Genomic DNA, 14,967 nt, shown 5'->3' with positions numbered 1-14,967 from the left:
CATGGAAGCTCACTGGGTGACTTTGGGCCAGCCACAGACTCTCAGCCCAACCCACCTCACAGGGTTGTTGTTTGGAGGATAAAATGGAGAGGAGGAGGATAATGTAAGCTGCCTTGGGTTCCTTGCAAGAGGAAAAAAGGCGGGATATAAATGCAATAAAATAAAAAAATTAAAATATTGGCTTTCCGGGAAGCCTTAGCATCTTTCATTATCATCAGACATGATGACCTAACACCACATCTCTGCTTTCAGTTACTTCTCTCCCGCCCTTCTCATTCGCAACCTGTCACTAATTCTACTCATTGGCGTTCTTCACAAAGAACTTTGATTGAGGCAGCTCCTTCGCGCAAGTTTGCTGGCTCTTTACACGACGCCGTGAGCCTCCAGGGCTCCTGCACTAAATGCCCTTTGTTCCATTTTTAAATAGATTGCAGATAACAAGCTGCCAAATTACCCCGTTGTGTTCCGCTTCAGTTTCCTTCATGAACAGAGGAAAAGCAGCAAGACAAGGAGTGAGATCAATGAAAGAGAATGGACGACTCAGATACGGGGAGGAGAGGGGAAGGGATGCAGGTGAAAAAGAGAGTCGTTGTGATCCTGCATTTAAAACAGAAGCAGAAATTCCCATTTTAAATGAAGGATTTTAGGCTGGTGTAGAGATGCCCACTAACTCACTCAGCTGATTAACTCTGGCCTCTAATTATCCCTCTCTATCTTAACCGAGCTCCCTCTCTCCCTGACCTCTCCCCAACTCCCTGTCTTCCTTCTAACTGACTTCCTCCAACTGCCATTAACTCCACCCACCACTCTATTCTGGCCTCAGCTGTCAACAATTTCTCCACTCATCCTTCTGTTACACTGAGGCTTAATCCAGATGGGGCTCCGACCCATTTTATCCTCTTGCCTCTGAAGGGCAAGGGGCACAGTTCAGAGCTCTGTCTGTGACCTCGGAGGGCCCCAGGGATCCAAGCTCACAGAAAAAGTAAATGTAGCCATGTTGGCCTAGAAGAACAATTTCAAAATAAAAATGCTAAAATTATATTACTGTTATGCCCTTATTAGGCCAACTATCTAAATATACATATTGGAAACTGGCTAGAAATCATCCATCATCATATAGGAAATCATCCAACTGGATTTAGAGATGTTAAAAAAATACAGGTCTTACTACTGTTTTAAACTTGTTGGAACAAACCTTCTCTCAAGAAGGTATTTACCCATTCAGCCAGTCAACCTCTAGCAGCTTTTCCTTTTTATCAGTGAGAAAGTGTAAAGGTTGCAATCCTCCAAGGGGCCTGTCCATAGCACAAACTTAAAAGTATCAGTAATTGCTGAAGATCCATCCATGGAATCTGCACTAGCTATATAATCCAGTCCCCACACTACACCCCCATAAAAATTTTGAGGCCCAGAGATTTTCTGTGCTGATATTGTCTTGAGGTATTGGATTAACATAATAACTTGGGTAGACATTCTGATTCTTGCACAAAACTTTTTTAGGTGCTATTTTCAAAATGGCAGAAGATTTTGTTTAGGTTATTAGTTTTCATTAACCACCAAACTATCTTGTGTTTGGTATCAAATTATAGGTTTTCAGGGTCAAGGAGTTCAAAGAATACATTAATTATTGGAGTACTCCATCTGCCAATTTGCAAGAGGGTGATGAAAGGACTCATTTTCTGACTTTCTTGACAAATCAACATACAAACATGATCTTGGCTTTAAAATGTAGATTTTTTTAGGTCAAGGAGGTCCACAATGGCATTAATTTTGGTGGAAATACAGTCCTTCTGCCATTTTTAAAAATGGTGCCCGAACTTTATTGATATATGCAATCCTATTTAATGGGTTTTTTCTCTTTTCAGAGTTGGTGAAATTTTTTTTTTAAACGGAACTATGACTGAAATGGCTGGAACTTGTGCAGTGCCCTGCAGTGTTCTGTAGCAACAAACATCTGAGGACTACTTCAACAAGAGAAAGTGCATTATATGTCAAAAAGATTCCAAAGATAATGTAACTTCTACCAAAACTGGACAAAAGAGTTTGGGATGCAGCCAAAATGTGTGAAGACATAGTGCTAAAACATTTGAAAATGATGAATGCACTGTGTACCACTGCAACAATAAGTGGTATAAGAGGTCCACCATGGAAAAATCACTTAGAAAAATTGCAGATAGCAAACCAGAAGTTACTGAAATGAGTAAGGTAAAGGTAAAGGTAAAGGTGTCCCCAACCAGTCGTGTCCGACTCTAGGGTGCGGTGCTCATCCCCGTTTCTAAGCCGAAGAGCCAGCGCTGTCCGAAGACGCTTCCATGGTCATGTGGCCGGCATGACTGAACACCGAGGTGCACGGAACGCTGTTACCTTTCCCGCCGAGGCGGTACCTATTTATCTACTTGCAATTTCTTGCTTTCAAACTGCTAGGTTGGCAGAAGCTGGGACTGAAGACGGGAGCTCACTCCGTCACGCAGCACTCGGGTCTCGAACTGCTGACCTGCCGACCTTCCAGTCTGCAGTTCAGCGTCTTAACCACTAAGCCACTGCGGCCCCTTCACTGAAATGAGTACCGAGGAAGAATAATCTCAATTGTCATCCAGTACTGGTCCAAGAAGGTCAATGTCAAATCCTCATCCACCACCAAGCCAGGAGACACCACACAATCTCAACTGCGTTATATGTGGCTTTGTTAGAGCAAACAACAAAAAAACAAAATACAGAATCAATACCTCTGATCAAGCAGATATGTTTCTGGAAGCTGCAAGTTTTTTTTAAGGATGACGTTTTTGACCGAATAGCGGATCTTAATAGTGACATCCATGTATTTGCAGCAGATTTATATGCTCATCCTAGCGTATACATAAGAAGGTATGAGAAAAGTTTGAAGGAGTAAAATGACTTCCAGCCATCGACCAAGTATCAGTTCTTCCAGAAGGCAAGTTTAGAGCCCCTTCTAAATGCTGGGTATGGTTTTACCCTAACAGAAATAAAAGAACTGATGATGAATATTGACCTTGATTTACAACAATGAAGTTAACATTTTTCCCGTGAGGACATATGCTAACTGGATTTGATTCTGTCACACATAATGACTAAATGAATGGTCTTTTTGAGTAAAATTACTCCTGAAGTTCTGGCTGCCAAAATAAGATCGCAAGAGGCTGTTAGGACTGCAGAACTGATATTACGGAAAGCATCGCAAGATGTGGATTTTAAATTGCAAGACAGACTCTGTAATGCTTCCGAGCTCGAGGAGTCATGGGAATCAACAACAATGCCAGATGTCTTTCTCACATTTTTAATCTGTCCTTAGTATTAGCAAACATTAAATATTAGCAAATCAAAATTATTACAATGTAAATATTTCTCAAAAGAAAATGAATCAGATGATAATTTCAATAACGTTTCAGAGCAAGATGAAACCACTCTCATGGATCTTAAGTCATTGCAAATGTTTTGTCTTTTCCAAATAATGTTTTATGAACTGCATAATAGTCAGGAAACCCCTCCCCACCACTACACTTGATGACAGGTCACACAATATACGATAAATACAAAAGTAAAGAGTTCATAATATCTATGAACAAATTGGTGTTTCATCTAGCTACAATGATGTGATAAAGTGCAGGCACTTGTTATCAGCATATGCTGTAGAATCATGTGCAGCAAATAAACCACCACTTCCTAATCACTTTACCAGAGACAGCTTCACCATAGCAGCTCTTAATAATTTTGATTTCCAAGATAACTCTTCATTATCAGGGACACATGGCACTCATGATTAGGGATGGACGGACCCACCTTGATCCGGGGCGGGAGGAGCGCAATGAGTTGCCCCCCCCCCCGCTCACAAGGCCCAAACCTGTTCAGTGAGCCACCCCGCCTGTAAATTCGGTGCTGTTTAACCTCAGAACCTGCACCAAATGGGTCTGAAGCACCCTGGTGGGTAACCAAGCTAATTCCAACAGATAAACATCACTCCAGACAAAATTGTAAATTGAAATCTATTTAAGGCTTTATTTCAGAAAAATACAAAATATAAAGAAAGTGGCATGGTGGCTATATGAACGTTAGAAATTTCTCTATAACGACAGGGAAAGAGAATGCAACAGAAACAGAAGATTAATTAAAAGAACTGCAATTGCCAACGTTAGTATTATGAATTTGGCTAATAGGATAACAGCTTGAGCTTCTAATGTTGTTATGACTCCTCCTTCCAACTTTCTCCTGTTTAGTACTTGTGGTTTAAAGCTAAACTAAAACAAAATTTAACTTAACTAAAACATAACTGTTAACTCTCCCATTACATCCTCCTGCACTTTACTTGAATATAAAACCTATGCTAAAGCATTACTAAGTTCCTCTAAGCATGTGAAGAATAGAGGTAGAAGTTAGAGTAAAAGGAAAAACCCAAGACTTGGAAACAATTCCAAATCCCAAACTCAGAAATAACTCCAAGCTCTAAACTCAGAAATAATTCCAAGTTCTACTTTCAGAAAATACTCTCAGGTCCTAACTTCAGAAAATATTCTAAGTTCCAAAGTCTAAGATTCTAAAGAGGTCCATAGTTACACAAATCCTTGGGTCTGGTGGCGAGGCAGAAGGAGCGAAATGAAGCAGCGGCAGCAGCAGCAGAAATGAGCTCTCACAACCTGTGCTTTATACACTCGCCCTGGTCAAAGATGGGGGGCCCCAATGAGCAATGAGACAACCGTCTTCCAATCAAGATGGGGTGCATGTGTGTGGTTAGACCACTTGCTCACCAATCGGAAGTCAGGTGTCTTGTCTATCCCCCACAATCTCACGTGTTTGGGGAACATCTCTGGCACCACTACGAAGGGGTTACTTTGAAATGTCCAAAAATGTGGCCCGAAGTCTGCCATCTGGGCATGTTACCCTGACTGAAATATTTCTCCCTGGTACATCTTCTTTGAACTCATGGCCATCTTTGGCCATATCCGCCCGTACACCTCCTCCCAGTTGTCACTCAGGGCTACAGCTTCCCCTACCCAACTAGTGTCGCGTAAGGACATTCTTTTGTCAGCAGGTGTACACCACGAGATGTCAAAACAGTACTTTTCCTCCTCTTAGTAGGCATCTGAGCATGCTCAGTTCTTCTGTTCATCTCACTCATACACTCTGCCAGCACACCCTGGCCTTGAACAAGCTCTGTGAAGCTGCTTGTAAAGACAGCTACGTTTTTTTCCCTTTCTTCAAAGACAGTCCTGCAAAATCTTAGGGGTGCCACAGTGCTCCCAGTCGCTCCGGATTGCATCAGGAACGAAGCAGGGGTGTCTGCTCTCACCATTATTTTTTGTTATGGCAATAGAATTTTTGGCTGATAGATTAAGAAATAATGTGCAAATAAAAGGAGTAAAAATAGAGGGACAAGAACAGCTTATTAGCCTATAGGAAGATGACATGATTTTAAAGTTAACAGATCCACGAACTGCATCAGGTGAATTACAAGCTGAGTTACAACAGTTTTATTTAGTATCTGGACTGAGGGTCAGCTTTGATAAATCAGACCTCCTCTGTTTAAATCTAGAATCTAATGATCAGCTACATATATCTAAAAAGTTAGGAATTCCCTTAGTGTGATGTTCTTTCAGGATTGCAGGTGTTCCAAGTTACAAGAAAATTTTCCAAATCCTTTAGGTAAAGGTCTTCTGATTTCCTGGCTGCAGTCAGCATCTGCAGTAATCTTTGTGCCTAGAAAGACAAAGTCTGTCACTGCCTCCATGTTTTCTCCCTCTATTTGCCAGTTGTCAGTCAAGCTGGTTGCCATAATCTTGGTTTCTTTGAGGTTTAACTGCAACTGGCTTTTGCACTTTCTTCTTCCACCTTCGTCATGAGGTTCCTCAGCTCCTCCTCGCTTTCAGCCATCGAAGTGGTATCATCTGCATATCTGAGATTGTTGTTTCTCCCAGCGATTTTACCTCCAGCCTTGGCTTCATCAAGCCCAGCACGTTGCATGATGTGTTCTGCGTACAGGCTGAACAGGTAGGGTGAGAGCATACAACCCTGCCATACTCCTTCCCCAATCTTAAACCAGTCCGTTGTTCTGTGGTCTGTTCTTACCGTTGCTACTTGGTCGTTACACAGATTCCTCAGGAGGCAGACAAGATGACTTGGTATCCCCATCCCACCAAGAACTGGCCACAATTTGTTATGATCCACACAGACAAAGGCTTTATAGTAGTCAATAAAACAGAAATAGATGTTTTTCTGAAACTCCCTGGCTTTCTCCATTATCCAGCGGATATTGGCAATTTGGTCTAGTTCCTCTGCCTTTTCTAAACCCAGTTGTCAGTCCTTGTACCTCTGGCAATTCTCGTTCCATGAAGTGCTGGAGTCTACCTTGCAAGATCTTGAGCATTGCCTTACTGGCATGTGAAATAAGTGCCACTGTTCGATAGTTTGAACATTCTTTAGTGTTTCCCTTTTTTGGTATGGGGATATAAATTGATTTTTTCCAATCTGGTGGCCATTCTTGTGTTTCCCAAATTTGCTGGCATATGGCATGCATCACCTTGACAGCATCATCGTGCAAGATTTTAAACAGTTCAGCTGGGATACCGTCGTCTCCTGCTGCCTTGTTATTAGCAATGCTTCTTAAGGCCCATTCAACCTCACTCTTTAGGATGTCTGGCTCTAACTCAATGACCACACGGTCAAATCTATCCCCGATATTATCCTTCCTATACAGATCTTCCGTATATTCTTGCCACTTTTTCTTGATCTCTTCTGCTTCTGTTAGGTCCTTGCCATCTTTGTTTTTGATCATACCCACAAAGTGGATAAAGGAAGGAAGGAAGGATTCCTTTGGTTAGAGAGAGAGAGAAAAAGGAGCTGGCAGGGAAAAGATATACAAAGTGGTTAAAAGGAGGAAGGAAGGATTGTTGGAAAGAGAGACTGGGGCCATCATGTCATGGACAGATATGGAGAGATGTATTACAACTGCACCTTAAACCTCTGAAGAACTTCTGTGGATAAATACAAGGCTGTTAATATATTGAAACTCCTGTGATCCCAGTTAACAGTAACTGGATTGCCTATGTAATGTTTACGGTTTGTTTGAATAAAAAAATAAAAACAAAAAACAAAAAAGGCTCGTATTTTAACTAGGGATGTCAGAGAATTCCGTCACAGATCTCGGTGAGGCCGAATGCCAGTGCATTCGGCCCCCCGAAATCTGTGGCAGAATGGCCTGCCACCCCCCGCCACCCCCCGCGGATCCCCCCCCAGGACGAGACTTACCTGGGGCTGATGTTCCGGGCAGCGGCGGCTCCGGCGGCTCGTGTTCCGACCAGCTGCCGCTGCCGCCATTTGCAGTCTGGTCGCCTGGGGGTTGTTTTTTTTTTTTTACTGAGACGTGATAGGCTAAGTAAAGACTTACGTAGCCTATCACATCCCGGTTTTTTAAAAAAAAGTGTACGCAAATGGTGGCGGCTACGGCCGCCGCCATTTGTGTTCCTTATTTTTCGCCATCTTAGTCTACGTAAATATTTACGTAGACTATTACGGCAAAAATAAAGGGGAACGCAAATAGCGTAGCGGGCACTATTTGCGTCCCTTTTTGATTCGCCGTTTTAGCCTATGTAAATATTTACATAGGCTAAAATGGTGAATCAAAAAGGGATGCAGATAGCATCCACTACGCTATTTGCGTTCCCATTTCTTTTCTTCGTCTTCGTCTACGTAAATATTGACGTAGACTAAGACAGCGAAAAATAATGAACGCAAATGGCGGTGGCCGTAGGCGCCGCCATTTGCGTACACTTTTTTGGGTTTTTTTACCCAGAGCCCTCCGCAGCCAGAAATCCAGCTGCAGACAGCCCTGGCCTGGGCCTGGGCAGCTGCTCCGCAGAACTGCTACGGAGCACAGCAGGCCGTCGAGGATTCCGGGGGGGAGGACTGGATTGCCTCCCCTCCGTTGAGGATTCCGGGGGAAGGGACAGAATGCCTTCCCCCCCACCATGAACAGAATCCGCGGAAAGGCAAGTGACTTTCGTACATCCCTAATTTTAACAGGAGATGATGAAATAAGCAAAATCGGGATGAAAGCTGGAGCTCTAAGTGTCAAACTAACAAAATATCTTACTGAATTTGGGGAAACACCTGGTGATTGCCATTTGGAGGACGTGAAGTGCCTTGTATGCATCTGGAAACCTTGCGTTTCCCTCCTGCGCACCCCTCCCCCCACTTTCGCTCTTGAGCACAACGTGACCTGCTCCTTCAGCACAATGCCCACCATGGTTTTGGGGGTGGCCTCAATAGGACATCTCCAAGATTGCCAGATGGACGTGGGGGTGCTCGCATGTGACACGGAGAAAGTAAATCACCCCTCCCCTCCCCCTGTGACCAGCTGTTGCTGCAGAGGCCATCGGAGGAGGAGGAAGCAGAAGCAGCAGTGGAGGCCTGTGGGCAAGCTAAGTGGTGGCATGGAAAAGGGAATCACTGGAGGTGGAGCCAAGAAGATCGCCGGAGGCGGAGCCAAGGACACCTATTTGGCTACACAAGCCCATTGCTAACACTTCAACCCGCCAAGCCCCCTCCCAGACATTTCTCCAGAGTGACAACACAGACAAAGCAGTTTGTGGCAGACCCCACTTATGGAAAGCAAAGGCAGGGGGAGCGGGAGGGGGGGAAGAAACCCATTTCACACACAGGCAAACTGTGGCAGCAAGCAATTACAGTCAATGTCTGCGAGAGAGAGAGAGAGAGAGAGAGAGAGTGCGCGAGAGCAAGCTTGGGTTGCGTAATCACAGTGTACTAAGTTCACAGAACCAACACAGAGCAGGCTTTTTTTAGAAGTGGCTTAAAAAACACCCTGATTTATCCAGAGTATTTAACAACACAGAGAAAGCCATTTGTAGAAGAGCCCACTTCTCTAAGATTTAAATTAAAGGGAGGTGGGAGCCCAAGAAACGCATTTCGCACTCAGGCAAGCTGAAGCAGCAGGCAATTGGAGTCAATGTCTGCAAGGAGAGTGTCTTGGTTACGTAATCACAGTGTGTGTGCGTGTGTGTGTGTGTGTGTGTGTGTTTAAAGTGCGGCCCAGCAAGCATTAAACAGGAGGACCACCAAAAGGAAAAGAAAAAAAAAATTTAGAACCACATGTTCACAATGTGACTAAGATGCATTATTCAGCAAAACAAAATGGATTCCACGCCCAAGCGTACAAACAGCTCAACCCACCGACCCCTCACACACTCAGCCCCAAACGTATCCAGAACAACAACACAGCGAACGCAATTTCGAGCAGAGCTGGCTTCTCCAGCATGGAAAGCGGGGGGAAGGCGTGGAAGAGGGGAAAATAAGCACCGTTTCCCACACACACATGCATGCTTACATGAGAGTAAGTCCCACTGAACTCTGTGAGATTTACTTCTGAGTAGACTTACATAGGATTGCTGTACATAGCTCATCATCATTCAAAAGTACAGGGAGCACTTGGCACATGTGGCCAAAGAATCAAGCCAATGTGTATTCTATCGCGGAAGAAGACGACGGCGAAGAAATCTTGTTACTGCAGCATCATAAACTGGGAAAGATTTGTATCGAGGATAGGATCCACGCACACCAAGCACTATGTATATAAGAGAAAGACACGCGCGCGCGCGCAGGCCACGCGTAAGAACCCCTCAAGCTGCAAGTCCCACGAGCACACACCGCGCCCGAACGCGTTTTCACACAACGCGGCAGCACGCACTTGAACACACGCCTCCAGGCCCTGTCTGTTCAGCCCCGACCCCATGAAAGTTCCTCGGATGAATGAATCGGCCTCTGGGGGGAACCGGGCTTTTAAAACTGAGCGGCTGGGTGACCAGCCAGACGGGCGATTAATGAATTTAATAATACATAATACGTGAGTGACTGGATGGCGATTACTGGTGCTGAGAGAAACGGCCGCCGCCGCCAGCAGGACGTGCTCGAGCACAGCAGCGGGACCCGCGGCACGAGGGCGGCCAGGGCGGCCCCGAGGCCCCCGCCTCCCCGGCGCCTCCCGCCTCGCCTCGCCAGCCCGGGCCGCCGCCGCCCGGGCCCGCTGGGCGCCCCCGCCCTCCTCTCGCGCCTCGCGCTGGGCAGCCCGGCGGCGGCGCCGCCTCCTCGCCTGCGCGCAGCTGCTGGAACGGCCCTGCCGGGCGGGCCTCGGGCGGGGCGCCTCCGCGCCGGGCAAGACCCCGCGCCCTCCCGGCGCCGCCCGCTTCGGCTTCTCCGCGGGCGGAGGGCGCCTTGCAGCGCAGCCGTGGCTGACCCGCGGCCCCCGCGTGTGCGCAGAGGAGCGGGGGGCCGCCCTAGCTCGGCGTCCGCTGCGCTGTTTTCCGCAGCCCCGGGAAACCTCCGCCTTGCTTCCGAGCAGGCAGGCGCACAAGGCACGCTTGTGCCGCACGTCCGCCACCCTTGGCACGCTTACATGGGAGGAGCCCGCACTGAACTCAGTGGGACTGGCTTCCGAGCAGACACGCGATCGCCCCGGAAGTCTGCAGCCCTGGCACGCCTGCTCGGGAGTAAGCCCCGCCGAGCTCGACGGGGTGCTCCGAAGCAACGGAGGAGGCTGCTCCTGAGCCTGGTGGGGGATCGGGCGCGTCCCCCTCGCTGCAGGGGGCATTTCCCCCTCTTCTCCCCCAGCGGAGGACCGCGGAGGCGGGCGGCGCAGGCAGCAGGCGCTCCCGGCCCGCGCCGCCGCGTCTGCCGGGCTCCCTCCGCGGAGCCCCGCTCCCGCCCGCAGCGCCTCGCCACCCTGACCGCGCCCTCAGCGACTGAAAGCAGGCGCCCGCGGCGGGCAGACGCAGCGGTAGGGATGTACAAAAGTCACCTTTTCAAAGGGTGACATTTGTGGTGGGGGGGAGGCGCTCTGTCCCTTCCCCCAAAATTCTCTCCAGCCGGCTCCGCTCCACAGAGATTCTGCGGAGCCGCCGGCCAGGGCCACCCGCAGCCGGACATCCGGCCGCTAGGCAGCCTGCAGGGACGCAAATGGCAGCTGCCATAGCCACCGCCATTTGCGTCCCTGTATTTTGCCGTGATAGGCTACGAAAATATTTACGTAGCCTATCACAGCAAAAAAACCCCAAAAAACAGCAAATGCAAATGGCGGCAGCTACGGCGGCCGCCATTTGCATTCCCTTTTTTTTTTTGCCGTGATAGGTTACGTAAATATTTACGTGGCCTATTACGGCAAAACAAAAAAATGGAACGCAACTGGCAGCCACTACGCCATTTCCGCCCCTCTATTTTGCCGTAATAGCCTACGTAAATATTTACGTAGGGTAACACGGCCAAAAAAAAGGGAACGCAAATGGCAGCCACCGTAGCCGCCACCATTTGCATTCCCTTTTTTTTGCCGTGATAGGCTACGTAAATACTTATGCAGCCTATCATGGCTTCCGCAGGGATGCAAATGGCGTTCCTGCGTTAGCCGTGATAGGCTATGTACGTTTTTACGTAGTCTATCACGGCTATAGTGATGAAGCGAATGGCGGCCGTGGATGCGGCCACCATTTGCAAGTCAGCGCGAACAGCAGCAGGTAGGTGTCCCATTTTGCACGCCTTTCATGGGGTGGGGGGCAGGGGGGGCTTCATTCCGCCATGGATTTCGGGGGGCTGAATGCACTGGCATTCAGCCTCACTGAGATCCGTGGCGGAATTCTCTGACATCCCTATACAGCAGTTTCTTCCACTATGGGAGAATTTCACAGGGAGGTCATGGCGCTCCTGTTCCGTGGGCCAGAAAAAATACCACATTTTGTGTTTGGGGAAAACATGCGATAGGCTGGGGGAAATGGCGGGAGACATCCTGGAGGGTAACAGCCTCATGTAAAGAGCCCACAAACTTCCGAGAGAGCCATCTCAATGGCAGGAAAAAAGTTCCGTGCAATGAACCCCAGGGAAGGGAAGGGTGGAGCCCAGCCCTGCTGAGAAGCAGCAGCCTTTCTACTGTGAACTTGTTACAGAAATTTCAGCTCTAATATGTCTGTTCTACCTCTGTGTGAGATTGCCATGCTAAACAAAGACACAGTGCCTCATCAGAGACTCAGGAATGCCAAGAACGTAGTTACGTTAGAGTGCGTGACCCTCTCTCTGCTGCCTCTCTGCGCATGCCTGAGGGTGTGAAAGGTGTCGCCTGTCTCCTTCTCAGCTAGACAAAGAGATTAACAGAGCACAAGCGTAAGACAGCCCCCAAAGGCTTTGTGTATATAAGCCTCTGGATCACATTACTTGGTTGCAGCCTTTGCTGGTGCATTAGCCCCAAAGGTTGCCTTATTCTGCAGAATAAAATGGTGTTGGACCAGATTTCTGCCTCTTCTCATTCTTGGTAAACAAACTGGATGAGTCTACCAGGGATAGAACACAATTTTTGTAACAAACTTTGTAACTAGTGCCCGATTTTGCTTTTTTCTTCCACCCAATCAATCCCCTTTCCTTTTGTGTTGTGTGTTTTAGATTGTAAGCCTGCATGCAGAGACTGTCTTATTTCTTATCTTTGTATTCCACCTTGAGAGACTTTTTGGCTAAAAGGTGGGATAAAAATGCTAATAAATAAATTGCACCCAGGCTTGTAAAGGCACTGATAGGCTATGCAGGATCCTGCCAGGGTCAACCCCAACCTCCCTGTGAGGCTGGACCCCTCAGGACCCAATCCTGGCTCTCCTTCCAGAAACAGGACTGGCCAAACCCAGCCTTCTAGTCCCCCAGAATACCCAGTAGCCTCCTTCCTAAGTCAAGAGGCACTGAAATTAGCACTGAGGTTACGCAGAGAAATCACACCAACTAAAGGCTGGATAACGGTTTATTAAGATAAAAATAAAGGGGTAGAGTGAAAGGGAAGAATGGAAGGAGCAAGTTACACAAGAGGGTACAAAGCCAAACCAATTAACTATAAACAGAGAGATCTATGACCGCGCCCCCAAGCAAAACAATAGATCTACCTGGCCTGGCCTTACATACCTAAGTAGGGGCCTCCCCTGATAGCAACCAGCCGCCCAGAACCACCAGGATGAAGGGAGATGCCGCGCTTCTGCCTCAGCCCACTTTTAAAGCCCAGCCCTGGCAACCCAGGGATTTCCCTCCCGCCAACCCCCAGCTCAGCCCTGGGCCGCCCTGGCCTCCAAGAGGCTGGAGCTCCCCACCCACTCCAGCTGTCAGGATAAAGTGGCAGGATAAAGAGAGGTCTCTCTCCCCACACCCCTCTGTAATATCTAGCTGGGTGTGAAAGAAACTGCTGGTCACTAGCGGTAGTATTGCAGTAAGTTGCAATACTAGCGGTAGTATTGCAGTAAACTCACTAAGTTGGGTGAGTTTGAGCTTTCAGTGGGTTTGGCAGGGGGTCAGCTGAGGCTTGTAATGTGTGGAGGAAATAGGGGCCACTATAGATGTAGTGTGAAATGGTGTTACCCAATGACACTGGGTGAGGGGAAGGTGATTGAGACATCTGCACACTTTATCTCCTTCCAGTCCACCTTCCAACTTCAGTAATTTTGGTAGCTTGCCTCTAGCCTGAAGGTGTTGATGATGAATGGAAAGTCAGCTAATAAGAAAGGTTGTACCATCTCTGACTTAGTAACTGAAGAAAATGCCAACCTGGCCTCTGTCACTGAAACCTGGCTGGATGAAGGCAGAAATGTGTCCACCAGGGTTTCTTGTGCAGCACCAAGCTTGGCTGGAGGGTTGGAGAGGGGTCTATATAGATTCCATCTCCCTGGTCAGATATCCCATCCAACAATCAGCCAGTTTTATTTATTTATTTGTACCCCACCTTTCTACCAGAAAAATGGCACTTAAATTTGAGTGTCTGTACCACTTGAGTGTCTGGTATTGGGTACCCGAGACAGGTTCGAAATTCTGTTGAGGAACTGTCTGCCCAGCTACTGTGAAAGAAACTTCATTAGCTGAAAGTGAAATTGCACATAGCCAAAAGTTCTGGATATTATTATGCATATTATATAAGCATTATTATTTAGATTGTGTGAGACAAGCTTGAACCTGATGAGTAGACAATGAATGATTTTCTCTGACCTTATGTTGGATTTTGTATCCAAGCTAATGTTGCCAAATGTGCCTTTGTCTGTATCCAAATATAAATACCCTGAGAATTATTTATTTATTAAGTGAATCCACGGATTCTCTTCCATACATGTCTGTCTGCCTTTTGTTCAGCTGAATAATAAAAGTGAATGCTTGGAAATAAAGAGAAGAAAAGTTTTTCTTTGACACTACCCAACAATCTCCCTGCCTGAGCTGATTGAGATGGTCTCAAATGTAGTATAGAGGACCCCAAGCTTGTGGTCTTGGGGGACTTTAATATTCATGCCAAGACTACCTTGTCAGGAGGGGCTCAGGATTTCATGGCCAACATGTCCAACGCGGTCCTGTCTCAAATAATATCTGGCCCAAGTTGTAGCCGGGCACAGTTTGGTCCTGGTTTTCTGTGAAGGATTGGGAAAAAATTATCTGTGGGTGGGGGAGCCAGTGGTGGCTCCACTGGCATGGACAGATGATTATCTGATCAGTTTTGACCTTCAGGCCACCTGTAACCTCTGCACATGTGGGGGACCAAGTTTGATTGTCCACCCCCAGAGGCTGATGAAGCCAGATAGATTTCTGAGGTCTCATGGGGATTTTCCTGCAGGCTTAGTTGTTGAGGTCCTGGTCAAGACTTGAAATGAGGAGATGACCCAGGATATCGATAATATTGCTCCCAAACATCCTTGACAAGTTGTAGAGCCGCTGCCCAAGCCCCGCTGCCACCGGAGGAACTGGAGTGGTGGCACGCGGAGCGCCAATGCTCTCGGTGTGGAAAGCTGGGACATTTCACCAAAACCTGCCACACTACACCCGCAGCCCCACTGCCTCCCCCTCCTCTCCTTCCTCCTCCTCTTCATCCCCAGGCCTGACTAGGCTGCCCCCCAAGCCTGTTGGGGGTCTCCAGTGTGGGGGTCGGTTCCCCACCAGGTGGGTGCCTTCCGC

The 14,967-nt window shown here is 47.5% G+C and overlaps 1 protein-coding gene across 1 annotated transcript in view; it reads right to left on the bottom strand.

Moving 5' to 3' along the window:
* The window catches only part of ARR3 (arrestin 3), a 121,164-nt gene extending 110,575 nt beyond the window's left edge, over window positions 1-10,589 (bottom strand). Inside the window, exon 1 of the mRNA XM_084814287.1 lies at window positions 9,405-10,589. The gene's annotated coding sequence lies outside the window, so the exon portion shown is untranslated. The remainder of the gene's footprint in view (window positions 1-9,404) is intronic.
* Window positions 10,590-14,967: the final 4,378 nt, after the last annotated feature.

Source organism: Heloderma suspectum, chromosome 9 (genome assembly GCF_057233095.1).
Source record: "Heloderma suspectum isolate Gila_16-S chromosome 9, 16-S_ref, whole genome shotgun sequence".
Taxonomy (NCBI): Eukaryota; Metazoa; Chordata; class Lepidosauria; order Squamata; family Helodermatidae; genus Heloderma; species Heloderma suspectum.
Note: the sequence above shows the minus strand (reverse complement) of the source record. Positions and strands in the feature narration are given on the sequence as shown.